This window comes from Crocuta crocuta, unplaced genomic scaffold (assembly GCF_008692635.1).
Source record: "Crocuta crocuta isolate KB4526 unplaced genomic scaffold, BGI_CrCroc_1.0 scaffold433, whole genome shotgun sequence".
In the NCBI taxonomy this organism is placed as follows: Eukaryota; Metazoa; Chordata; class Mammalia; order Carnivora; family Hyaenidae; genus Crocuta; species Crocuta crocuta.
The window spans coordinates 2,169,557-2,197,096 of record NW_027530001.1 but is presented as its reverse complement, the minus strand read 5'-3'; positions in this window follow the sequence as shown (position 1 = coordinate 2,197,096).

Genomic DNA, 27,540 nt, shown 5'->3' with positions numbered 1-27,540 from the left:
CTGCAGCCCAGTCCCTGGGTCTCCCTCTCCTCTGTATCACAACCCGCATGGTGCATGGAGTTGGATCAGGGGAGACAGTACCTCTCTCTCATTATGAATGGTGATGATACTGGGCATTTTTGAGAGACTCAGGAACCTTTTTCCTGTAACTCCACATTGGTTCTGTTTTTCCCAACAGGTCATGCCAACTATAAATGCCACCACCATTTATGGCCTTTCCCACACCCTGAATGTCTTCCTTTAACAGCACATGAAGAATTTCCCTCTGTTGGGTTCCCTTCTGGGTTCAATTTGGGAACCAGCTGCTCCTTATTCTGAGGCTTCAGGCAACAAAACCACGGTCTGGGTCCCAAAGTTCTGAGGAAGGTGTTCTGAGCATCAGTGCAAGTTTCGCTGAAAGTTCCTTTTAAATTTGTCTCTAGGATGTTGGTGGAATTAATTACTAGTTGTAAAGCACTTTGAAAATTAGGGATGAAAGGAGCCATGGATCCACAAAATATTATTATAATTAATGAACACCTATCAATAAACTGTGATTAAGAATAATGGGCATTTTTCACAGGTTATCAAGCAGAGGCATCTTTCACACAAGTACTTCGAGCCTCATCTATTTTTCCAGAAACATTCCCTTGGTAATTTGCTCATGGAAGTTTTGAGCACAACACAAAAAAGTACATTTCGTGCTCTTAAGAGAACATCATTGATACTTTTATACACTATGAGTTAGTAAGAATGGATACTACACTTAATTTCCATTTCTGATTTCTCACTCGAGAAATTTTTCAAATTTTCACAATCTTGGTTTCAGGAAGAATCTTATCAGATCATATGTTCTTTTTTAAGTTTTCTATCCTAACTGGTCCTCTGTCCAAGAACTCAATACCCTTCTGGTTTTTCAGCTGGGAGAGACTCTTTTGATGTGTAATTAATATCAAATAACATGCAGAGCTCAGGGGCCACATATACTAAATGCAGAACAAACATTTGATGAGTGAGTGAATGAAAGGCCACAGTTGCCTAAGTCCAGTTGGGAAGTGTGGATGATGTTAGTGCTCTCAGTTGGGAGACTACATTAGCTCTCCAGGTGAATGTGACAGAATGTTCTCTGGCAATAGGACCTGGCTGCGATCCTTGATTTCTGAGACTGGGTTTGGATTTCCAGTCCATTGCTGAAGCCCCTATAGTGACTGGCAGTGGTCTCTCTGCTCACTGGTGATGGGGACTGTGTTCATAGCTTTATTTGCCTGTGGACGGTGTGTAAAAATTCCAAAGCTATTGGGCCTGAGAACAGAACAAAGAAATTGCAGTAATTCCTGTGAGACTCACAAACCGCATAGGTGCTGCTTTGAAACAGACATACTGAGTAAGTTCAACTCCTAGCCAATAATAATAGCAAATGTTTAAGCAGTGATTATATTATGCCTGGCACTCTACAAGGCACCTTTCATGTATTACCTCACTTAATTCTCATAATTACCTTAATGAAGGAAATACTGTAATTACACACACACACACACACACACACACACACACACAGAGTAAACATAAATACAACCCATATTTAGGTGGAGAAATCAGAGGCAGAGAAGTAAAGTAATTCACCCCAGACTACTATCGGTAAGTAGCAGAGCGGAGATTTGGCCTCAGATCTATCTAGTCTTAGAATCAGAGCTCTTATCCCTATAATATATCGCCTCTCATCAATCATGGCTTTGTGCATATTACCTCTACAGACTTAAAGGAGTCCCTTGCCCTCTCTGAGATGTGGCTATCTCACCTCAAAATAGAAATAGTCATAATTACTTTGCAGAGTGGGTGTCCGAACGTTGCTTCTTTTGTTTCTTCCTTGACTTGAACCCTAAAGTCCAGAGAGAGCTGTTCTTTCCTCACAGTGACCATTCCTGACCCCATGGATTGGCAAAAGGCTGAGCATGTGGGCCAAAACACCCAACCAGAGTAGCTGAACTCTTTGGCCATACTCATTTCATCAGGGAGTGGACACCTGATCCAAATCGGGTCAATCAAACCCCTCTCTAGAATGTTTCCACTTGCCACTGGAAAAGGTGAGCTTCCACCCTTTGACAGTGGTCAAGCAGAGAGATGGGAGCCAAGCATTGCTTCCATGCAAATGGAGAAAACCTGTCATGGAGAATAAATCAACATAAAGATTGGAGCAGAAGGAATTGATGAAAACAGGCTCAAGTCTAAATACCAAGTCTTAGCAATGACTCTATCATTTCCCCAGTGTACTTATGGAACCCATAAATCTCCAGACTTAACTAATGTGAGCTAAGTTTGCTGTTACTGGCAAAGAAAGAAAAAGAAAGAGAGAGATAGAGGAGGGAATGGAAGGGAAGGGAAGGGAAGGGAAAAAGAAGATACTGTGTTAGGCCTATATAAGCCTAGAGGAGCATGTAGGGAAACCCTTTCATAAAGGGTCCAGATTTTAGATATACCATTAGTGGGCTTAAGAAGAGGGTTGGGTAAGTTATATGAACACTGGGAATGGTACCCACTGGAATTTGAGTGCATAACCTTGACACTGCAGTGCAAAGGATATGATCACTACATCACCCAACACTTGATACCTAGCCTATCTCCTCCGAGTGCAAACTTTTGCTCATTATGGACCTTTGGAGTCTTGGCTTTTACCAGTAGTTCTATTTTGCCACAGACTTAGTGCTATAAATCAGAGAAGAAATTAAATACATGCAAAATGCTAAAAAAAAAAAAACAGACAACAAGGACTTTAAGTAGGACTTTTCAAGATTACAAGCATCAGTACCTTTTTAGAATCTAACTTCTTGAAGATGCTATCAGGATACTTTTTAATTTCTATCTTATCAGTACCTGGAACTTTAACATACACAAAAAATAATGAGATATTTTAAAGTGTCGAGTAAAATTCAGAAGTTCTTTTCATCTCATCACTTGGCATGTTGTTATAACTTTTCCCTGCTGGAGCTGGAAAACATGCCTTATGGGGTTTTTAAAATTTTATAAATGGGGAATTCGGCACAGAGAAGCTGGTCTAGAGTCACAGAGGTAACATTAAGGGTATAATCCATGCTGTTATATGATGGTTATTAGTACAGTAAATGTTAATTGCATACATATACACACACATACAGATATGTCTTGCTTTCCAAATTATCACTATACGAACTCAAGAACCAAATGAATATGTGTAAAATTTTGGATCTATTCCTACTGTCCTAATTAGCCTCCCTTTGCTCTCCAGATCTATTTCTACCCTCCAGCCCCTAATTTATAACTCAGGAGACTGATGCTTAAGGTCTGCACCATGGGTTGCCCTGCCCACTAGCTTCTATTGGGTATGGCCAATGACAGAGCAGTGAGTATGTGCTTGTGGTATTTATTTCCCTCTTCCCCTGTGGTGGACACTGTTGGTGTTATGCCCAGATGACTGCATCTATGTGTCCATTTCCAAACTTCTGTTCCTTTTGCTTCTGTTGAACTGACAGTTGTACCTTCAGAAAACCACCTGTGGACCACTACAGCCACTTCATCTAGTATAGGTAGAGAGCTGAGGTGCCTAGGAAATCAGTGCCCCAGAGATTAGCCAATAACTAGTATGAGAAGATGAAAGCCCCACACTCCTGCCTTGAGGTGAGACAAACTCAGGTATAACAACTCTGGGGTATGATTTCACTCCAGAAAATTCTGTGGAGTTAGGTTAGGGCTAGGCCTTTCTTTGAATCTTCACTTTTGCAAATCTTTTTTCCCTTCCCTATTTTGGCTCCCAAGATGTCTCCAGAGAACATTTTTTCAATAATTCACTTACACATGAGTTCTCACCTCAGAGTCTACTTTTAGAGAACCTCAACTAAGACCTCCTTCACATGCATTCCCCCAGAACCTCATCATAACAACAGTGGCTGAGCCCCATCTATAGCTTACAGATCCTGTTGGGTGGCCTCTCTTCCAGGACTCCAGTTATCATGGGAGGCATGAGAATGCCATTCCTTCTCTTTGCCCTTCAGGTCTAGAGATGTTAACTGCTTCTCATTGATGCTAGTCCTTGGATTCTTGCTGGTTCTTTTAACCATTCCCACAAATCCATAAACAGTATCTTCCTTTATTCCTTTCATTAAACCCTTTGACTATACTATCTGTTTTCAGTTGAAACCCCAACTGAGAATCCTCTCTTTTCCCAACTCTGCTACTCACTAGCTCAAAGGTAAGAACCAAATGGGTCCAGATAACAAAGTATCCCTTGCTATCGAAACTCTATCAAAAGTCTTTCCATTTGGGGACATCTGAGTGCTTAGTTGGTTAAGTGTCTGACCCTTGATTTTGGCGGAGGTAATGATCTCACAGTTTAGGAGTTTGACCCCTGTGTTGGGCTCTGTGCTGACAATGAGGAGCCTGCTTCACATCTTCTGTCTCCCTCTCTCTCTGCCCCTCCCCAGCTTGCACACTTCCTCAAAAATAAATAAACGTAAAATATTTTTTAAATCTTTCCATCTGAATTTAGGATCTAACAGATTATGAATAGTGAGGATAATCACACACATATACACACAAACATACACACACATCACACTTACCTCATACAATTATTTTGAATGTTACCGAAAAGTAACTAAAAGGTCACTTTGAAGAAAGGTGGTAGAAAATGACCTAAAAAGGCTTAATTTCTGACTCTGCCCATGAATTATTAACGGAAATAGGAATTGCTCCCTTGACATATGCAACTGGAAAACAGATGAAATATATGAAACAACTGTTTGCAGACTTTAAACACAAGGCAAAGCAGGACCATAAACTCTGAAGAAGGGAAACACACAACATGAGCCCCCTCTATGGTTGTGCCCAGTCAGTTACTGCCAGGAGTCAGTTTCCAGATGCAATGCAGTCCCATTGAAGTGAGAAGATGGAGATCAGATTTCAGGAGGGCCAAGGCAACTAGAGTCAGTGGGTCAGAGTACCAGAAATGAGGGAAATACATAAAGAGAGAGCCCTGGAGATCTATAGATAGACCCATTTGAATCTTAAGCTGAATACTAACCTGTAAGAGTGTAGAGTGAAAACCATGAGGCCAGAAAAGAAGTAAGATGAGCAATTCCTGGAGTTCACACTGGGCTGGGAAATGTTCACATTCTTATCAGAGCAGGAAGACCATATAATACACAAGACATTCAGTAGAATCCTCAGAATATGTTGCCTTTGCAGTGGGACTAAATTATCCTGAAGCAAAGACTTCTTTGGACCCAGCCAAACAAAGCTTAAAAGAAAGCCTTGAGACAATCAAACTGCTTCCAAGTAAGTTAATTGCATGTCAAAACAAAGTCCACAATTATTTAAAAGAATGCAACAAAATTTAGCGCCCATAAACAAAAATATTCACAATGCCTGTGATCTAATAAAAAATTACAAGACATCAAAACAGAAAAACATGACTCATAATCATGATAACAGTAAATCAATATAAATAAGTCCAGAAATGACACAGAAAGTGGAATTCAAAGAAAAAAACTGAAATAGTTATTAGAAATATACTTCATGTGCTCAATAATGTAAAGGGAAACATAAATATAAGGATAAGAGGAATGGAAGATATAAAAAGAAGACTTGAGCAGGACTTCTAGAAAAAAATACAATATTAAAAAAAACCACTCTGGGTATATTAGATACTACAAAATGAAAAAATAGCAAACATAAAAACCTAAGAATAGAAATTATTCTAAATGAAACACAAAAATCAAAAGGATTTTTTGGGGTAACTGGCTGGCTCAGTTGGAGAATGCAACTCTTGATTTTGGGGTTGTATGTTTGTGCCCCATGTTGGGTATAGAGATTACTTAAAAATTTGTTTTAAAAATGTAAAAAGTTTTTTTTAAGAAAAAGGATTTTAAAAAAATGAACAGAGACCTTTGCAAAAGTACCAAGTGGCATAGCATATTGTAAGTGTAGTTCAAAGAAGAGAGCTGAGATGGGAAACAAGATATTTGAAGAAATAATGGTTGAAAATCTCTAAAATTTAATAAAAATGGCAAACATACAGATCCAAAAACCTCACTGAACTTCAAACAGAATAAACAGAAAGAAAACTATGCAGGGCACATTATAATTAACTCGCTGAAAAGCAGTGATAAAGAGAAGGCAGAGAAAAGAAACAAGCTACAATAGGAAAACATGTCCTGTTGGAAACTATGCAACCAGAAGACAATGGAGTAACATCTTTAAAGCACTAAGGGAAAGCACAACAGTCAACCTAGAATTTTATACCCACTGAAAAAAAACTTTCAAAAACAAAGTCAAAATGCATACTTTTTTATATAAACAAAAGCCAGAAGACTTCTACTACAAGAAATGTTAAAGGGAATTCTTTGGGCAGAAGGAAGGTGATGCCGTGTTACAGTTTAACATAACAAAGGAATAAAGAACAGTGGAAATGGAAAATGCGTGGGCAATCTAAACAGAACCTTTTTCTCATTCTTTTTTGTCCCATATGNGCCATCTGGATGTCCTCTTTGGAGAAGTGTCTGTTCATGTCTTCTGCCCATTTCTTCACTGGATTATTTGTTTTTTGGGTGTGGAGTTTGGTGAGTTCCTTATTGATTTTGGATACTAGCCCTTTATCTGATATGTGCTTTGCAACTATCTTTTCCCATTCCATTGGTTGACTATCAGTTTTATGGATTGTTTCCTTTGCCATGCAAAAGCTTTTTATCTCGATGAGGTCCTAATAGTTCATTTTTGCTCTTGATTCCCTTGCCTTAGAAATTGCTGCAGTTGAAGTCAAGGAGGTTGTTTCCTGCTTTCTCCTCTAGGGTTTTGAGGGTTTTCTGTCTCACATTCAGGTCCTTTATCCATTTTGAGTTTATTTTTGTGTATGGTGTGAGAAAATGATCTAATTTCATTCTTCTGCATGTTGCTGTCCAGTTCTCTTAGCACCATCTGTTAAAGAGGCTGTCTTTTTTCCATTGGATATTCTTTCCTACTTTGTCAAAGATTAGTTGGCCATACATTTGTGGGTCCAATTCTGAGTTCTCTATTTTATTTCATTGGTCTATGTGTCTGTTTTTGTGCCATTTTTTCTCATTCTTTAATTGTAGGGCTTCTACTATATGTAGAACTATTATGAGTGGCATCAAGGACCAACAGGAAAATAGATGAAAGATTTTATACTATAGGTAAAGTTGAAGGTAGAGTGTGATAAGTTAAAGATGTATAATGTAAATCCTTGAGTGATCACTAAAAATAAATAACAACAATAACAATCAAATAAACTGAAGATATGCAGTTAATACACGGGGAGTGAAGCTAAAATGAGCTCATAAAACATAAAGTAAAAGAAAGGAGTAAGGACACTGGGTGCCTCAGTTGGTTAAGTGTCTGGATTTTGGCTCATGTCATGGTCTCACAGTTCATGAGATTGAGCCCCATGTTGGCCTGTGTGCTGACAGAGTGGAGCCTGCTGGGGATTTTCTCTCTCTCCTCTCTCTGCCCCTGTCCTGCTCATGGACTCTCTCTCTTTCTCAAAATAAATAAATAAACCAAAAAAAAACCCCAAAGGAGTAAAAGAGTAAGAAAGAAAAAAGAACCGATGGAACAAATGAAAAACAAACAGCAATATGGTGGCTTTAAACATCACCATATCTATTATTACATCAAATATAAATAGTCTAAACATTTCAGTTAAATGGCAGAGATTGTCACCTTGGAAACCAAAGCAAGACCAACTATATATTGTCTGGAAGAAATCTACTTTAAATAAAACAATATAGTTAGACTGAAGGAAGAAAGTGACAAAACAAAACTAGGCAAACACTAATTAAAAAGAAAACTAGAGTGGGGTGCCTGGGTGGCTCAGTTAATGGAGCATGAGATTCTTGATCTTGGGGTCATGAATTTGAGCCCCATACTGGGTGTAGAGCTTAAAAAAGAAAAGAAAACTAGAGTGACATTATTAATATCAAACAAAGTAGATTTCAGAACAAGGAACATTACTAGAGATGGAAAGGAACATTATATAGTTATGAAGAGATCAATTCACTAAAATGTCATTACAATTCTCAACATGTATGTACCTAATAATACAGCTTCAAAATTAATGAAACAAAGCTGAAAGAAGTGAAAAAAATAAATTCACAATTATTTTTGGAAGTTTCAATATTCCTCTCTTACGAACTGATAGAACAACTTGGCAGAGATCGGTAAGCACATAAAAGACTTGAACAACACTATCAATCAACCTGTCATAATTGAGTGTTTCTGGGAATTGGACTGTAATGATAGAATTCTGAAATGGTTTGCTCACTCACCAGATGACAATGAGGACCTCATCGCTAGTGGTAGGTATTGATAGTTCCTGGCATGCTATAACAGAGCAAGTGCCAAAACTTTCACTTGTAGAGAATGAAGATGAAGTACTAGGGGAAGGGGATGCGTGGGCTTGTACAATGTCTCTGGCGTTTGAAAAGTATGAAGGAAACAACTCCAAGGACCATGGAATTGAGTGACCAACTTAAAGTTAAGTGTAAGTGCCAAAGGGGTCCCTGGACAACATTTAAAGAGACTCTCATTTCTTCCTCCCAGAGGGTGGTGGGAGCTGAATGTCAGGTACTATAATTAAGCATAAGAAAGGGAGAACTCAAGACAAGTTGAATTCCCAGGTAGGCAAGTCCCATGCTGAAGTCAGAAACTCTCTGTGAACTGTATCCACACACGCCTCAACATCTTCCCAAATTCAATTGCTTGCTTTGGCCTATAAAACAAATACTGAGATGGCTTCTGCTAAGTCTGGGGCGGACAAGTGACAGCCACTACACCAAGCCAGAGATGTCTTCAGTTTTCCCTTGAGACCATAGCTCTATCATGCGCCTCATTCCATCTGGCAGCCAACGGCTTGCGTTGGTGTCCAGGAAGAAACAAAAGCTTGGAGCATCTTCTCCAGTTTGCCTCACATCCCTATTTGTGTCATTTAAGAGGTAGCTGATCTTTGAAGGCATTTAATTTCTTTCTGGAGACTGCTTCTAGGCATAGCACAGTAGCTGCAGGCCATTTCTACTGGGCACTCAGGGCTGACCTTCAGAGAGGAGAGAAGCAGGATAATTTCCCTAGAGGCAAACTCAAAGTCATGGGAGTTCCTGGGTGTACAAATTTAGAAGTATTTTTGCTAGCCTTGGTCAATTTAGTAGAAAATTCTTTTGTTACAATTGTTACAATGAATAGCTATTCAGAAGGCATTTTAATATATTTAGGAGTTCCTACTTTATCATGGCACATTCTAAACCATCTTCAAGTTACCTAAGCTTCCAGTTTTTTCTTCCAAAACTCAAATAAAACTTAACAGATGGGCTGGTCTCACTTCTTGTAAGAAAGGAAGGGGAAAAGGCTTGAAAGCAGGCAAGACAGACATACAGACAGATATAAAGTAAGACAACCACCATCTACATTGACTGCAAAATATCTTGAATCACAAGAAATTGTTTGCCAGGGTGACTCGGGAGCTAACAACAGTTAATAGGTTGTGTTTGCCCATTTTTGCCACCTGTTTCAAATGCTCTGGTCTGTGAGATCCTCTTCTACCGGCAGGCGTTTTGTAGTAAGAATAACTCTATTGGTGGTGGTAGCTAAGCATGGGGACTCATTTTTTGGATTGCTGTACGTTGAGCGGGCCAAACACTGTCGCTGGAGGTGAGTGGCTGAGTCCCCAGAGCAGAGAGAACAAGCCCTGGGGCAGGGCTAGTATATGAGCAGAGCCACCTGCGTCCTTGTTGGCCTTCTAGCCACCAGCTTGCTTCCTGAAGTAGTTCTTCTGGCTGTGAAGTCATGTCTTTTACTTTTGTATTTAGAAAATTGTATGATTTCTTGTTTGTTCTGTCTTAGCTGCAATAACTCCTGGATTAATCCCCTTGCCCTGCCTTATCTCTCCCCACTTTAACTCATCCTGCACACTGATCACAAAACCTTCCCAAACTCATGCCACTCAGGTCCTAGGGCTTCTTGCTAGAGGACACTTCAAGGACATCTCATTTCTTATCCCAGAACTCAATGCCTCTGCAATCACAATGAGCTAAAATGCCACCCCCCGCCCCCAACCTCACACCTATTATGTGTTGCAATACCACAATGGATGTGACTATTTTTCAATCCCCAAGTCAGACACTTTCTTTTAAAAATGAAAGAATAATTGTGAGGCTATCAGGGGAGAATGTTTTCAATCTGTATAATATTGGAAAAGTCTAGTTCTTGTGGTGTGACTTCTCCTTCCCAGTTCTTTCCTGACTCTTATCACCTTTTTTTTAATGCCTAGAAGCAGTTTTTCCTTTCTCAGTCTCCTCACTTTCATTCCCCAGCCTGTTGATATTCTAATATTCTGTGTCTTCCAGACCCAGATTAAATGCACACCTTCCACTGCACAATTTAATTAATTTAGCTTCTTTCTGTGCTCTCAAGCCATTTTAGAAATCCTTTATATATTTTTCCCTGTGCTGAAGAAATACTTGTGTGTGTTTACTTTATCTTCATGTTCCTCTTAGTATCTAGTTATAATAAGCCTTTCTTGAGTGTCTTTTAGGTAATGAGCACTCGTACTACTTCATTTATTCTCACAACAAACTTCACATGTGTTACTACCATTTTGCAATTGAGGAAACTGTCCCCTGTGATGATTAAGTGACTTGTCCAGATTCACACAGTTGGTAAGCAGTAGGCTTGGCATTCAGACATGATTATCTGTGCCATCAGAGCTCTGCACACACAGGAAGTGCTCAAAAACAGTTTTCTCAGAAATTGAATTGAGTCAGGTGCACCAAAAGATAAGAGAATCACTCAGCAAGAGAAGTTAGCCCTGAGGAGATTAGAGGCCCTGATATTTTTTCCTCATAACAAGGAAGGTACCAAATAATTGATTAGATTTAAAAGATTATTGTGAATAAACTACAAGGGAAATGAATGTGAGCAGAGTTTAAAAAAAAAGAGGGGAGTACAAAGCTTTTCTAAGCTTTGTTCACAATGCTTTCTATCAGGTGGGCATTTTCCCTTTTGCTGCTTGTGGGGCAGTTGCCCAAACTTCCCAGCATATACTGAGAATACTGAGTGTATACTGAGTATACATACAATATGCATGCACTGACTATACATGCACTGAGCATATATACAGTATACATAGAGCATACATGCACTGAGTATTCATACACTGAATAAACATGCAGTATACATGCACTGAGTACACACATAATACACATGCACTGAATATACCCACACTGAGCATATACAGAGTATACATACAAGACCTGTACACTGAGTATATACTGAGTATAGATACATATATATGTACCGAGTATACATGCATTGACTATACATACAGTATCCATGTACTGAGTATACATACATTGACCTATACACAGTATACATACAGTATATGTGCACTGAGTATACCCTGAGTATAGCTACAGTATATATACAATGAGTATACATGAACTGATTATATATAGTACCCACACACTTGGTATATATCCAAGCATACATACACTATATGTACAGTATATACACACTGAGTATACATACAGTATTCATGCATTGGGTATACAAGCACTGAATATATATACAGTATACATATAGTATACATGCACTGAGCATACATGTAACACTGAGTCAGCAACAGCAACCATCCTGCTCTTTGCGTAGGTGTCAGCGGACCCCTGCAGAATGCAGGCTCACCCCCATACCATTCACTTACCCACCTTCCCATTATTTACCCACCCCCCAGTGAGAGGTGTCATCACCTTGGACACAAAATGATTTTCAACTGATGCAGTCACAGGGGATGACCAGACAGGAAAATGGACAATACTCCATTTGAAGTACGCTGAAAAGAAGGCCAGTTGTGATAACACAACACAGCAAGTCTTCAGTGCCCTTAGAAATTGTTCTCTGTCTCCTCTTGGCACAGGGAAGGGCCTAGCCTTGTCTCACAAGCAGGGACTGAAATGGGGAGTGGTGTCATAATTATTACTGCCATTAATATTAATGTATAGATTCCACTTCTATCAACCCATCCTGATGAACTTATAATGGGTTCATTGCAGGTCTGACTAGTCAAATGCTTCCAGAACAAAATTGCTTCATCAAATTTGGACTTTCTTGATGAAATGCCTCTGGCTTCATCATCTGATCAACTCTCATGGAGTGGAAAGCAGGCTGCTATTCCATTTTAATTTCTTTTTCTTTTCTCCTCTCACCCTTAGGGATTTTGGATAAAAGAGTTTATTAGTTGAATTCACTGGCTTGTCCCCCCAAAGCCTGGAACTATACTTCAAACTTAGCCAAGGCCCTTCCTTTGAGAGCATGCCAGCTACGGAAGACAGGCAAGCAGGTGCAAACTGTTTGTTCCAGTCAGCCTTCCTGCAGAAAGCTTGAGAACAAGCTCACTAGGCCAGCAAGTAGCATTCCCAACAGCAGAAAGCACCCAGAAAATGATCATTTTCATAGTCTGAGTACCATTCCACAACCCATTTTCCACGTTCCTAAAGTCTAAAAGGCTCTGAAAAACAAAAGTTTTCATAAATCTGCAGCAAGCTCATGTGGTGGTAAAAATATGACATGAACTGGCATGAAGCTATTTATAATCTTTATCTCACTTAACATGAATATTTACAGATGGTGCTGCAAAAAAAATTAGTGTTTAATTATAAGGTGTTCCTTGGCACTCTGTGTGGTGTGCGTGTGTATCTGAAATATTCTAAATCTCAAAGCACATATGATCCCAGGGATTGTATAGAAGGAATTATAGACCCATAGTCTAAATACACCATAAAGACCCTAATTAACAACTTAATGAAAAGATTTACTTCATCTTAACATTCATGAACCAGCCTTAGACTATAAGTTGGGAGACTGGAATGAAATTGTTTAACCTTTCTGAGCCTCAGTTTCTTCATCTGTGAAAAGAGGATGAAAATTGCTGTCCTAATTCCTTCCAGAACAGGTTTTGAGCCTCAAATGGGAACGCCCTTTGAAAGGGGAAACAATCCCAAAAGCATGAGATGTATTGATCAAAGCCAAGCCACATGACCATTCAATTGATGACCATTCAATTAGCTTTACAGAAATGTTCCTAACTTAAAAAATACATGTTCCATTAGTTCACTAAGCCCAACCTCTTCACCATCAATTTGTGAGTCTTGATATCCTCTTACATTTCATCACACTGGGTAAGTGTTGAACATCATACCTGGGAAACTTATGATTATATATTTGTGCGAGTTTAAAAGCACAGAGACATCCATGCTTAGGTTACATTAGGGTTGAAATATTACAAAATAAGAATTTCTGGTCCTTTGATTAATAAATATTTTTGGTAGCAGCAATGTGTTTTTTAAAAGGGTGTTTTTTTTTCACTTTGGAAAAGACCAAAACTGAGAGGAGTTTATGCTGACACACAACTGTCAGGGCTGTGGTTGGTGATTAATTTTAAGCGGTTTGTATTGCTGGACCAAAGGAATACCCTAAATATGGCAGATAAGATCCTAGTCACAATCTGAAATGGAGGGAGCAGGAACCAGCTCAACAAAAATAGATATAAAGAATAGAAAAAAAGACTTACACCAAAGGGCAGAGAGTCCGCACTCCTTAGAGCTTTTGGCTGATATAAATTTGCCTTCCACGAGACAGATGGTTCCTGTTTGCAGAATTGAAAAATGTAAATCTGTAGAACATATGTATGAATTAGGCACCTTAAGTAAGGACTTCGGGCAAGCCTAGAATTAAATATAACAACAACAACAACAATAATAATATTCAATTTACCGACTGCCTTCTATATGCTAGGCACTTAAATACATGATCTCATGTAATGTTTGTACTATTTCTATACAGTAGGTGTAGTTATCACCTCGTGCATTCTGTCTCTCTGCTGCTATCTAGCAAACCACCCAAAAGTCACTAGCTTAAAATAATAATTTCTTATTATCCCTCATCGTTCTGTGGGTTATCGGGTTCAGCTGAGTGGATTTCTTTCAGAATTTCTTGCAGTTGTGCTGGACGTCCACAGTGGCAGCTTTTCTCATGTCTGTCCTACTAGCTGGAGAAGCTGGGATATCTAGCGCCTGGCTGGGCATCTCTTTTCTCTCCACCACCAGTTTGGGCTTCCTCAAAGTATGGCAATCTTAGAGTACTCAGGTTTTATTTTATTTTTTTTTAATATGCCAGCTTTCTTTCCCTAGATTGAGTGTCCCAAGGTGCAAGCTGCAAGATTTCTTTTTTTTTTTAATGTTTATTTATTTATTTTGAAAGAGAGAGAGAGAGAGAGAGAAAGAGAGAATTGCAAGCGGGCTCTGTGCTGATGGCACAGATCGAGCCTGATGCAAGGCTCTGTCTCGTGAACCTGAGGTCATGACCTGAGCTGAAATCAAGAGTTCAATAGTTAACAAACTAAGCCACGCAGGCACCCCAGGAAACTGCAAGATTTCTTATAACTTAGCCTCAGAGTCACACCAAGCCCCTTTCACCCATTCTATTGGTCAGAAGTGAGTCACAGGACCAATCCTGATTCACAGGTGTAGGTACTAAGCCGTGTGACTCATAGAGGGACTATCCTTGGAGACTAGCAGATTTAAACATTTACAAAAAAAAAAAAATAGAAATAGAACAAATCATATTATAAATGAGAGGATTAAGGTCTGTAAGGTTAAGTTACTTGTCCAAGGTCAAACACCTTATAGGTAGTCAAGGTGGAGTTCAGATCTAGCACTTTATGGTTCTTCTATGCTGTACTCCAACTCCTAAGTAAACTTATGTCTGCAAAATGAATTAATTTACTAAAACGGTATTTATTAAGGTACTGCACAAACATATGATTTCTATCCTCTGAAAGCCCTAGAAGGCTATAGGTTAGTGTGAAAACAACATTGGATTTGAAATTAGAAGCTCAGAGGTGCCTGGCTGGCTCAGATGGAGGAGAGTATGATTCTTGATCTCTGAGTCATGGCAGCCCCATGTTGGGTATAGAGATTACATACATACATACATACAAACGTACATAAATGTAAAAAAAGAAATTAGAAGCTCAGAGTTTGAATCCTGACTCTGCAACCTTGGGAGATTCATTTAATGCCTTAGAAATTCAGTTTCCTCAAAAGTAGCACAGAGATAGCAGTGCCTTTCCTGCAGGACTGGTATTAAAATAAAATAAAAGGAGACATGTGAGCATGGTTTTGTTAGTGATGGAGTAAATGAACAGTGGGCTTTAACTGAAAAGAAGAGCATGGACCCTCAAAACATTATATAGCAATGCACAAGAGGAGAGCACCTCTTCGGGAGATGTTTGAAGGTTGGAATTTGATGGACATCAGCCAGGAACACACTGGAACTGATCTCTGCAATGGCTGAGGTTTCGGACCAGAGGCCCCGTGAAGCACTGTTCAACCCTATGCCCTCTGACACCAACAGTTTCCCTGGGAAATTCGAACAATCCTTGACTGCAGAGATCCTTTCCTTTCCCTCCCATGATGCCAAAACACCATTTTGTCAGGAAATAGGACACTAGAAACGCTAGAAGCTAAAACTTAGCGAAAATCCACTCCTTAATTTTATTTCACCTTTACTGCACCTTTTTTTTTTTAACCTTGTTTGCAAAACACTTGATGTGGGGAAGATCGGTTGGGAGTGAAATATCACAGAAGTTCGGGGGAGCCTTATAGCTGAACTGGCTTGACGCTGAGTGTCACCGTGTCTGATGCACTGGGATCAAGATGCCAGTGGTCCCATAGGAGTAAATGGGCAGGGGGTGAGGGGTGGTAGTGGTGGAGGAGAGGAGCCCAAGTCCATCCTAAGCAGGGCCCACCCAGTAGTCTGAGGCCTGGGGAGGGGATATGGCAACCACAGGCAGAAGTTCAAGCCCTCATGCTCATGAAGTTTTCTGTGATGCTCTGGGGAACAAGCAGGGTGGCTTTCAGGCCAGGTGGCAAAGAGAGGCAAAGTGGGACTTGACCACTTTCTCCTCTCTTTCTGGAATTCCATGTAGTTTGGCACAGAGAGGCCTATTCGGTCACTAATGGTGTTATATAGGAAGGGGTAGTGAGTGAACCTTTGAACTTAGAAGTAATGTGAACACCACTCTGGATGTGGGTAAACTCAGAATACAGAATACTTGACTCCTAATCGAGATTTAACTTGTGTAGAGCAGTATTTTTCCAAACTTCTCTCCAAAGTTGTTATTTCTTTTCCCTGTTTCAAATAATACTCTAAGAAACAAATATAACATTTTTAGTTTATTTTTTTAAAGTGCCTAATTCAGTCGGCTTCAGTATATTCACAAAATAACAACCATCACCATGATGTAATTCCATGACATTTAAAAAAACTATTTATGTATTTTTTTTTTAAACTTTCATAGGTGTTTTATTTTTTTTAAGCTGTAATATAGTCCCTTTTAATTGGAGCAATCTTCTGATTTTTTTTCTTTTCTTTTCTTTTTTTTTTTTTTTTTTACAAATAGTTTATTGTCAAATTAGTTTCCACATAACACTCAGTGCTCATCCCCACAAGTGTCCTCCTCCATGCCCATCCCTCCCTCCCCCCCACATCCATCAGTCCTCATATTTATGTATTTTTATTTGTTTGTTTGTTTTGAGACAGAGAGCATGCCTGTGCCGGGGAGGGGCAGAGAGAGAGAGAGACAGAATTCTAAGCAGGCTCTGTGCTGACAGTGCAGGGTGAATATGGGGCCAGAACTCGCAAACTGTGAAATCATGACCTAAGCCAAGATCAAGAGTCAGACGCTTAACTGAATGAGCCATCCATGTGCCCCTTCCATAACATTTTTATATCAAAATGAAAGCTATTAGCAGTCAGTTCTCATTTCTCATCTCCCTCTAGGCTCTAGAAACCACTAATCTAGGTTACCTCCTGCCTCTATGGATTTGCCTACTGTGGACATTGAATATAAATGGATTTTCACAGTATGTGGTCTTTTCTGTCCTTTCACTTCATGTAATGTTTTCAAGTTCATTCATATTACGGCCTATACCAGTACTTCATCCTTTTTTTATTGCCCAGTGATATTCCATAGTATGGGTGTAGTGCATTTTGTGTCTCCATTTGTCAGTTAATGGACATTTGGTTTGTTTCCATGTTGGGGCTATTATGAACATTCATATACAAGTTTTTCTATGGATGTGTGTTTACAATTCTCTCAGGTATATACACCCAGGAGTGGAATTTCTGAGTCACACAGTAAGTCCATATTTAGCCTTTTAAGAAAGTGCCAAACTATTTCAAATCAAACATTTTAATAAACAATTTTCCATTTTTTAATAAATAGACACAAAGACATTAATTGGTGTTTCTAATCAGCACAAGGTAATCCCTGCTACTATATTGACTTCTTATCTTTTTAGGCACAGCAGAGAAATGTGCTATCTAGTCTATACAGACTGGTTTTTAGCAAATGATAGTTTTCTTTAGACTTTTTGAAATATTGCCAATAGCTCGAATATCCTCATTAGGATACCTTTGAAGGTCCACAGAGTCCAGAAATCCAGACTGGGAGAAGGGCAAAGAGTATGAATAGCTTTTAGAAATGTTTTCCTAGAGTTTGGGACATTTATCCCCGTTTTCCTTTTCCTTCACTCCTCGACTGGAGGACTCCTTTTTTTTTTTCTTAACTCTTAACAGTATATTAATGGTTTCTATATTTTAAGACTTTAAGGACTAGTAAAAAAATTTGGGGGGCACCTGGGTGGCTCAATCAGTTAAGAATTTGACTTCGGCTCAGGTCATGATCTCGCAGTTTGTGGGTTTGAGCTCCACATTGGGCTCTGTGCTGACAGCTCAGAGCCTGGAGTCTGCTCTGGATTCTGTCTCTTCTCTCTGCCCCTCCCCTGCTCACACTCTGTCTCTGTCTCTCAAAAATGAATAAACATTTAAAAAATTAAAAAAACATTTTAAATAGTGGATTTACGTATGCTTGCCAACTTTCTATTTTGCCAAATAAGAACATTCAACAACTATTTTCTATCATAACGGTTTCATTAAAGAAAGGACAACTCCAGGGGTGCCTGGGTGGCTCAGTCTGTTGAGCATCCAACTCTTGGTTTTGGCTTGAGTTGTGGTCCCAGGGTCATGGAGCTGAGCCCTGTGCTGGGCTCTGTGCTGAGTGTGGAGCTGACTTGAGATTCTCTGTCTCCCTCCCCACCTCTAACCCCTCTCTGCTCACACTCTTGCTAAAATAAAAATGAAGGGCAACTCCAGAAAGGTAGATACTAGACTTAAATACGGTTTTTTAAAATTGTATTTTAATAATTGTTTTCAAAACATCCTAGTTTATTTTCCTCATTTTGTCATGGACCAATGAATCAGATCATAAGAATAATTAAGTCGACCAGGCTGTGTGAGAATACAATTGTTTCTAGCCTCACCCACCTTGCTTTCATTAAGGGAAGACTATCATTCATTTCCTTGTAAAATTTTCTTCTCTTCTAGTTCCTCTTTGGTAACAAAGCTAGATTTCTCTGCCACACATGTTCCTTGGCTTTGGTGACTTGACAACAGAGAGAGAAAGACCACTGAGAGAAAGACCAGTTAGTGATGATTAGAAGAAATCGAATCTTGTACTTCTTAGAGAAATAAGACACTGTAATGTAGTGTACAGCATAGAGGATATAGTCATTAATATTGTAGCAACTCTGCATGGTGACAGATGGTAACTCGACTGGTTGTGGTAAGCATTTTGGAGTATCTGTAAGTAATCGCAGCACTAGGTTGTATCCCTGAAAGTAATACAATATTTGTATGTCAATTATTCTTCACAAATAAATAAATAAATAAAATGTTAAGAACATAACTTGATTAAAGAATTGAGAAGGAAAGGGATGAAGCCAAGTGGGAGAAAGGGAAAAGCATCTAGCCATGCTGAGGGTATTTTTCCTTGGACGGCCATAGTGCTAGGGATGACAGATTCCAGAGTGCATGTGGTATGAAAGACTTAAGGAGGGATGTTAAGAATAATTAGGCAGTGGTGCTAGGATAAAGTAGGTCCTCTTTATTATTTTTCAGAAACACTAAAGAAGATTAGAATTCCCTTTTATTTTTTATTTTTTTNACGAACCGAGAGATCATGACCTAAGCGAAAGTTGGAAGCTTAACCGACTAAGCCACCCAGGCGCCCCTAGAATTCCCTTTTAAAAAATATAGAGACTGAACCTCACGACCCAGGATTCATAGATTGTAAAAAATCAGACCACAGATAATGTTTGGCTCTCAGATGATAAATCTGCCATTACAACTAATATTTCATCATTTTTTCTCCAAGACATTTTGATTCTCTTCCATTTATCTCCTAGGTGAAATTTTCTCTTAGGAATTAAAGAAATTTTATTTGTATAAGGATAGTATACATCTTCTCTATAGATATGAGAGATTACCCTTTTGGAGTGGAGGGTGGGTAACTATAATGGCAGTCTTTATTCATTTCATAGTTCATGTATTTTCTCACTCACTCAAAGAAGATTTATTGAGTATCTCCTAACTGAAAAGATTTTATTGAAGGACTAGCTAGATATACAGATAATATTAATGCCTAGATCTTGGATGAACAAATATTTCACCCCAGACTGTAAACACAAGCAATCACACTGCTACGGAACAGCAATATCACAAAGCACAAAGTGGGAAGTGATCAACTGTCTTTGGAGGGGTGGGCCGAAAGGAAAGTTCAATAATGACTTCCTGGAAGAGGTGACAACTAAGCCTAAGACAGTAAATATCAGTGGCGCCTAGGTGGCTCAGTTGGTTGAGCCTCTGGCTCTGATTTTGGCACAGGTCATGATCGCAGTTTGTGAGTTCAAGCCCTGTATCAGGCTCTGTGCTGGCAGTGTGAAAGAGCCTGCTTGGGGTTCTCTGTTTCTCTCTCTCTCTCACTCTCTCTCTGTCTCTGTCCCTCTCCCTCTTGTGCTCTTTTTCTCTCCCTTTCAAAAATAAATAAAGATTTAGAAAAAAGACCGTAAATGGCAGCATATTAGGCAGACAAGGGTCAGGAGAGCATTCCTGAAAGAGAACTGGGAAGAATGAACTATTGATAGCTAGACTGTAAAAGCGTGAGGCTGAGCATGGGAGGAGATTAGGCTAGATGGCCGGGGCCAGAGCCCAGGGGGAGTTTGGAACATTGTGTCAGGGCTGAGAGGCAGCCTCAGGGAATAATCATAATATGATTTGCACTCAGAAAGCTTGCTGTAAGGTAGCGAAGGACAGATTCAAGAGCAAGCTAGACAGAGACCCAGTTAGGCAGCCATCACAGCAGTCCAGGAGACGGAGAATCCAAACACATACCATGAAGATGCAGTTGGTTGAGGATGGGAAAGGGAGGGACTCATTCTGACTGGGGAGATCTGAGAAGGCATCTGGGAAATGAGATTTAGCTATCTTGAAAGAACTGAACTTCAAAAGCCCAAACAGAGGAAGTGAGAATTCCTTGGAGATAGTCTGTGTTCGCTCTAAGCCCCCAAAGCCTAGTTCAGATGAAGTCACATGGAGACACTGAGTGTATGTTTGTCAGATGAATAGAAAAGAAATTCCAGGGTGTGTTAGTTATCTCTTGTTGCATATTAACCCACCCCCAAACTTAGTGACTTAAAACAACCACCATTTATTTTCACTTGCCTATCCATAGATTAGATGGACAGCTCTGGTGTTCTGAGCCCAGCATGGTTGATCTTCATGCCAGCAACCATCACTCATCGTAGCATTTGCAATCCTCTGGTGGCTCCATTAGTAGCTGGATGACTGTCGTTTGAAGGACAGGGTGACTGAGTCACATATGTCTTATCATCTAGCAGACCAGCCTAGACTTGCTCCCACTGTGACAGTAGGGTTCCAAGTGAGTGAACAAAAGCATGCCAGGCCTCTTAAGGCTGAGGCTCAGAACTTGCATTACCTCACTTCTCTTGGCTCCCTCTGGCCAAGGCAAGCCACCAGTTCTGCTCAGATTCAAGGAGTACAGAGAAATTCCACTTCTTGATGAAAGACAATAAAAAGTCACGTTCTAGAAGGGTGTGGATCCAGTGAAGAAAACACATCATTGTGACTGTTTTTACACTCTGCCACAGAAGCGGAGAAAAGGGCTGAGCCAGGTTGGGAGGTTCAACTGTGCAGGGCATAATCAGGGACACATGGACTGACAATGCTGACTCATGGCAAGTGGGACAGGAGGCAGAGGGATGTAGGAGACGAAGCTGGATAAGTAGAAACCAGACCATGGAGAGCTTTGACGGCCAGGCAGGGCGAAGATGTTTGGACTGCATTCTCCCCTCCCTGGGCAACTCTCCAGCATTCTGTGAGATGAAAAATGACACCTTCAGATGAAACCTCAACCAACTTGGGGTCTCCCATTCAGGCCTATTGTGTGTTCCAGCTGTGAGCAAAGTATGGGGAAGGGTCTTCCCTATCATTTCTCCTTGCCCAGTACTCTCTAAGGTAGTGACTGGGCTCATTCCAGCTGCCAAACTGGGAGCCTCCGGGTTTGGAGGGCCACCACACAGGTAAGGATGACAGAATTCTCAATGACATACAACATGTTTGCCAGCCCAGGCTAATGTTTAGCTCTTTCTCCACCTTCTTTGGAAGTGTCCTGATGACAAATGAACGTGATTCACAATATCTTATGTTTATGGGGCATAAATATTAAACCTTCTGGAAAAACCAAGTGGTTATTTGTAAAGCCCAATCATATTCACTTTTGAATTTCATACTCAACATGCCCCTTGCACAGCCCTTGAACTAACTCAGGGGGTTGCCCTCTCTGTTTTATAGTCTTGGGAACTAGTCAAAGAGAACCTAGCAGCAGAATGGCAAATGCTGGGTCACTGGGATGAGAGTAGGCTTGAATCATAAGCCATCATAACTGACAAATTCCTTGCCCTCTAAAGATAAACTCCTTCCATTGATCTTTAAGGTATATCAAAATGGCAAAATAGGTCACATCATCCATGCTGAAAATGACAGCCTTCAGACAGTTCAGCTCTGTTAAAGGAAATCACGGGATGCTCTTCTCCTGATGTTTCATGTAATTAATTCCTCTGTGTCCTCCAGAGTTCCACATCTCCTATGTGAACTCAGGATCATGGCCATCTCATTCCCCACTTTATCACTAAAGTCTAACACTTAATTGATGCTTAATGATCATTAGTTGAATGTGAACATGAATAAATGTTTGAACCAGAGAGAGTGTACTAAAGGCACTGACAACATTGAATTCAGCTCTCCCTGGGCCACTTGCCAGTTATGTTTTGTGGGCAGCTTGCTTACTTAACCTCTCTGTGCTTCAGATTTGCTCTATATAGGAGGCTCTACCTGACAATTTTCAGGGAGGAAAGCTCTCACTTGGGGTCTGCTACATAGTAGATGCATAAGAAATAAAAGAAGAGAATGGACATGTTACAAAAAGAGATAGCCCAGAATTCTGGCAAATTGGACCTTCTGTCTAAAATGTGCAGAAAAGGACATACAGAATAAACCAATCCTGTTTATCTGCAGCTAGTAGCAAGATGTTATAAGACCAGTTTCATTTTTTGGGCTTCTGCCATCTCACCAAATCCACTCCTTTCGTCATTTGGACGTGGGCTTTTAAAGTGCAGTCAATATGTCAGATGGTAACATGGTGTGGGCCAAACGTGACCTCACATTCCTAAATACAGACAACACATACTGCCATGTGTTTGGTTGTGCCCCTAACTTCAAAAGGTATGTCCAAGTCTTAATCCTTGCCATCTGAGAATGTGACCTTATTTGGAATGTGACCTAATTTGACCTTCTAGGACCTTTGCAGATGCAATCAAGTTAAGATGAGGTCATACTGAATGGGGGTGGACCCTAAATCCAATGACTGGTATCTTTATGAGAGAAAGGAGAGGGAGATTTGGACACAGAGACACACACAGGGGAAAAGGCCATGTGATGACAGACATTGGACTGGTGTAGCTACAAACCAGAGAGACAGGGATTACTGGTAAGTGCCTGAGCTGGAAGAGATGAGGAAGGATCCTTCCCTGGAGCCTTTAGAAGGAACAAGGCCCTGCCTGCCAAAACCTTAATCTTGGATTTCTAGCCTCCAGAACTGTGAGAGAATACATTTCTGTAGCTTTAAGCCACCCAGTTTGTGGCAATTTGTTATGGCAGCCCTAGGAATCTAATACACATACAAATAGCTTTTATTTCTAGCCTCCAGGATCTGTTCCCAGCCTTTCCTGGGAAAGTTTCATATCCAGAACAAAACACTTTTCCCCAACAGGACATTTTCAAACATGTACAATTAGTAGTTGTAGGAGTACAGAAGTGGGGGGAGGAAGCAAGAGGAGGTAGTTAAGAAGATAAGAGCAAATGGAAAACCATAAAGGGAAATGTGGGCATCAGCAGGGTAGCAGCAGGCAGTGTCGGCCTGAGCCAGCTTCCAGCTGAGTGGAGCCAGGTGGGGCTGGCGTTGACAGTTCCTATAGAAGACAGGTGTCATGAAGTCAGCCTACCCAGGACAATTGCAAAGGTCATACAAGGTCAGGCCATAAGCCAGGACTGAAAATATCCATGTCAGGTTCTCTCTAGGTGTTCAGTCATTCCTTCCATCCTTCATCACAGGGGCTCTGGGTTGGCTTATGCTTACAAAGGGCTAGTTTGGCACGAGGATGCAATTTCTATTTCAATCGTTCCTGGAAAGCCGTGTTTCCTACGAGTTGACAGTATCAATCTAATATCAACCTTTAACCAGCTACTGCTAATGTACACAAATACAGTGTAGAGTAGGGACTTGGATCATTTCCTCTTCCCCACCTTCTATATCCTAAGGTTGAAGCCCAACCTCCCACAGGTAGGCTGGACTCACTAGGATGATGGGCCAGGTAAATGGGGCAGGGGGATGGAAGTACCAGTGGTTGCTCACAGAGATGCAGAGGACTGGAGACTGATCCTTGTTGCAAATGACTGTGGCTCCCTCCCTACTACCTCAGAAAAGAGAGAAAACTATGGATGACTTGCAGCATTAACTAAAATTCCAATGTACATGGCTATTTTTGAAACACTCCAGGCTGATGGTTGATTATAAATGTCATTTAGAAATTATTCTCGAGGGCCCTTTCTGTGTAAAACTCTGGACTGTCCGTGGAACTCAGAGCCAGAGGTCATGACCGCTGGAGGCTCATGATGTTGTGTGAAAGGGGCCATGTGAACACTCAGATACAAAGCTGGATGAAGGGGTGGCCAAAGGCCAGTGGGAAGGCAGGTGGAGGAAGGACAAGTCATATGGACTCACACAGTTTCTGAGCGCTTATTCTGTGCCAGGGGCTGGAGAGGCAAAGAAGGATGAGCAAGGGCCTTGCCTTGGGGAAGATCATAGTCAAATATGTTCAACATATTCAGCTAGTTTCTGGCAACTCTTCTCCCTACCCCCCACCCTCACACCCCGGTTCCACCCACTTCTCTATCCTTGTCACTCTAGCCTACTTTTCCTCACAGCCTTCATCACTCTCTGAGACAATCTTACTTGTTTATTTGGTTACTTGTCTCTCTCCCCCACTGAAATCTGAGCTCCACAGGACCTTTTTCTACACTATCCCCAATCCCTAGAATGGTGTCTTTTAACTACAACAATGCAGTTAATAGTTGCTCAATGAATTGTTGCCTGAATGAAATGCAGCCCAATAGGAGTAGGAGAGATTAATAATGAAGGGGATTAAGAGCAAGAGTTTTGAATCCAGGTACTTGGAGTCAAACCTCAGCTGCTCTACTTACTCACTGATTGACTTTGATCTAGTCAAAGTCACTTTCTATATCTCACTTTCCTCAAATGGGTAATGGGGATCCTACAATAGCCTGCCTCATAGGACTTTTAGAGAAATACATAAATTAATATATATACAAAGCATTTAGGGTTAGCAAATATTTTCTTAAAGTGCCATCTAGTAAATATTCTAGGCTTTAAGCCATGTGGTCTCTCATGCAATGACTCACTCTGCCCTTGTAGCACAAAAGCAGTCATAGACAGTACATAAATGAATTGAATGTGGCTGTATTCCAATTAAAACATGGCAAATTACAGTATAACATATAAGAATTACAACACAGGGGTGCCTGGGTGGCTTAGTCAGTTAAGTGTATGACTCTTGATTTTGGCTTAGGTCATGATCTCATGGTACTTGAGTTTGAGCCCTGTGTTGGGCTCTGTGCTGACACCATGGAGGCTGCTTGGGATTCTCTGTCTCCCTCTCTATGCCTGCCTTTCTCTCTCTCTCTCTCAAGATAAATAAATAAACATTAAAAATTAAAAGAATTACAACACAGAATAATAATCTATTGGCCAGGGAATTAGAAGACTTTCTTTTCTAACAAATTTCACTGTGGGAGTTCAAACTCTCTGCATCTCAGTTTCATCTATAAATGGAGATAATGACTACTTTTTCCTACCTCAGTGGGTTATTGGGTAATCACATAAGATAAAAGGTGAAATGAAAAGTACAAGTGTACTATGTACACATAATGTAAATTGCAGTACAATTCTATAGGGCTGCTTGTATCCTTGGTTACGATGCAATAGGTAGGTCAGGTAGTATTATACTCATTGTACAGATGAAGAAACCAGAGAATTTAAATGGCCCATCTAAGGTTACATAGCTGATAAATAGAAGACTTTAGTTTGAACCTAGAAAATTTTTATTCTAGCACAATGTTCATCAACAATAGTGCAGCACATCTCCTTACACATAACATGAAACTTACATACAGTTTCTCTTGGGGTTTTTCTCCTTTACCTTTCTTACACGTAAATATCCTGTTTCCCTAGGCTCATCCCAAGCCAAAGGATTCCATTAGTACCATAGCAGTTGCTTTCTGTCCTTGAATAATTATAAATTCAGTTCATACTTTGTCTTGTCAAACCAAAGGAGAAGGAAAAATTCAGTGGCATGACTGTGCCATGATTAGCTTTAATGCATAGAGACAATTTCAGAGCAATATTCCATCTCCATTCCCCTACCCACAACATACACATTTTCAAGAAGCACAAATATCTGTTCTAGTTAGTTTGTCTGTAACTTGAGTTGCATATGTCGTGTTACTGTAAGAAACTTACTCAGCTCAAGTCTAGAGTAACAAGGACATGAAGCTTTCCATAGTTAGTGAAGACTTACCTTAGTGGGGATGCCTGGGTGATTCAGTTAGTTAAGCATCCGACTCTTGGTTTCAGATCAGGTCATGAGCTCACAGTTTGTGAGTTCAAGCCCCACATCAGGGTCTGCACTGTGAGCACAGAGCCTGTTTGGGATTCTCTCTTTCTCTCTGCCCCTCCCCTGCTTGCTTGCATGCTCTCTTTCCAAATAAATGAATAAACTTAAAAAAAAAAAGACCTACCTTAGCTTTGGTTAGATTGCTGGAGGGCTGCAATAATGAAACTTAAGTTTTCAGCCAACATGTGAGTGCCATGGTAATGCAAGATAAATGTCTGTGTGTGAGTTGTCCAAGTACTGTGTATTTTTCACCCACTAAAATAGCTAAAATTGAAAAGATGGACAATTCTAAGTTTTCACAAGAATGTGGGGAAACTAGAACCCTCTTACATTGTTGATAAGAATGCAACATAGTACAGCCACTTTGGAAAACAGGTTGGCAGTTTCTTAAAAAATTAAACTAAACTTCCTGTATGACCCAGAAATTCCATTCCTAGGTATCTATTCAAGGAAACTCAAAGTATATGACCAAGATGTGTATGCATTGTTTAGAGCAGTGTTATTCATAATAGCCAGAATTTAGAAGGAACTCAAATGTCTACCAACTGATGAATGATGTTTCCATTTTATAGAACTGCTGCTTGGTCATAAAAAGGAATGAACTACTGAAACATGTAACAACATGAATGAATCTCAAAACCATCATGGTGAATAAGAGAAAATAGACATAAAAGACTACATATTGTATAGTTTCATTTATATGAAATTTCTAGCAAAAGCAAAACTATATAGCAGTAGAAAACAGGTTGAGGGGAAAGCTGAACCACAGAAGGTCTTAAGGAACTTTTGGGGGCATCAAACATATTCTAATTTTTTAAGACTTTAAAAGAGAGAGCATGAGCAGGGCAGAGAGGCAGAGAGAGAAAGAGAAAGAATCTTAAGCAGGCTCCATACTGAGCAGGCTCAATCCCACAATGCTGGGATCATGACCTGAGCTAAAATCAAGAGTTGGAAGCTCAACCCACTGAGCCACCCAGGTGCCCCCAACATATCTAAATTTTTACTGTCATAGTTGCATGACTGTATGTATTTGATTAAACTTCTATAACTGTACAGTTTAGATGGGTGAATGTAAAAGTAAATTATATTCCAATAAAGCTATGAAACAGAGGTTTTGTGTATTTTTTAAGTTCATTTATATTTTTCTATAAAAATGTGCATGGCTATTTTAGAAAGTGTGCAAGGTATAAAAATGGAAAACAAAAACCTTACTCCCACCAGCCAGAGATAACCCCTGCTATCTAACAGGGGCTGACATTGTTAATGAGCTAATACTGAAAACAGTACTATACCTTCATAGTTT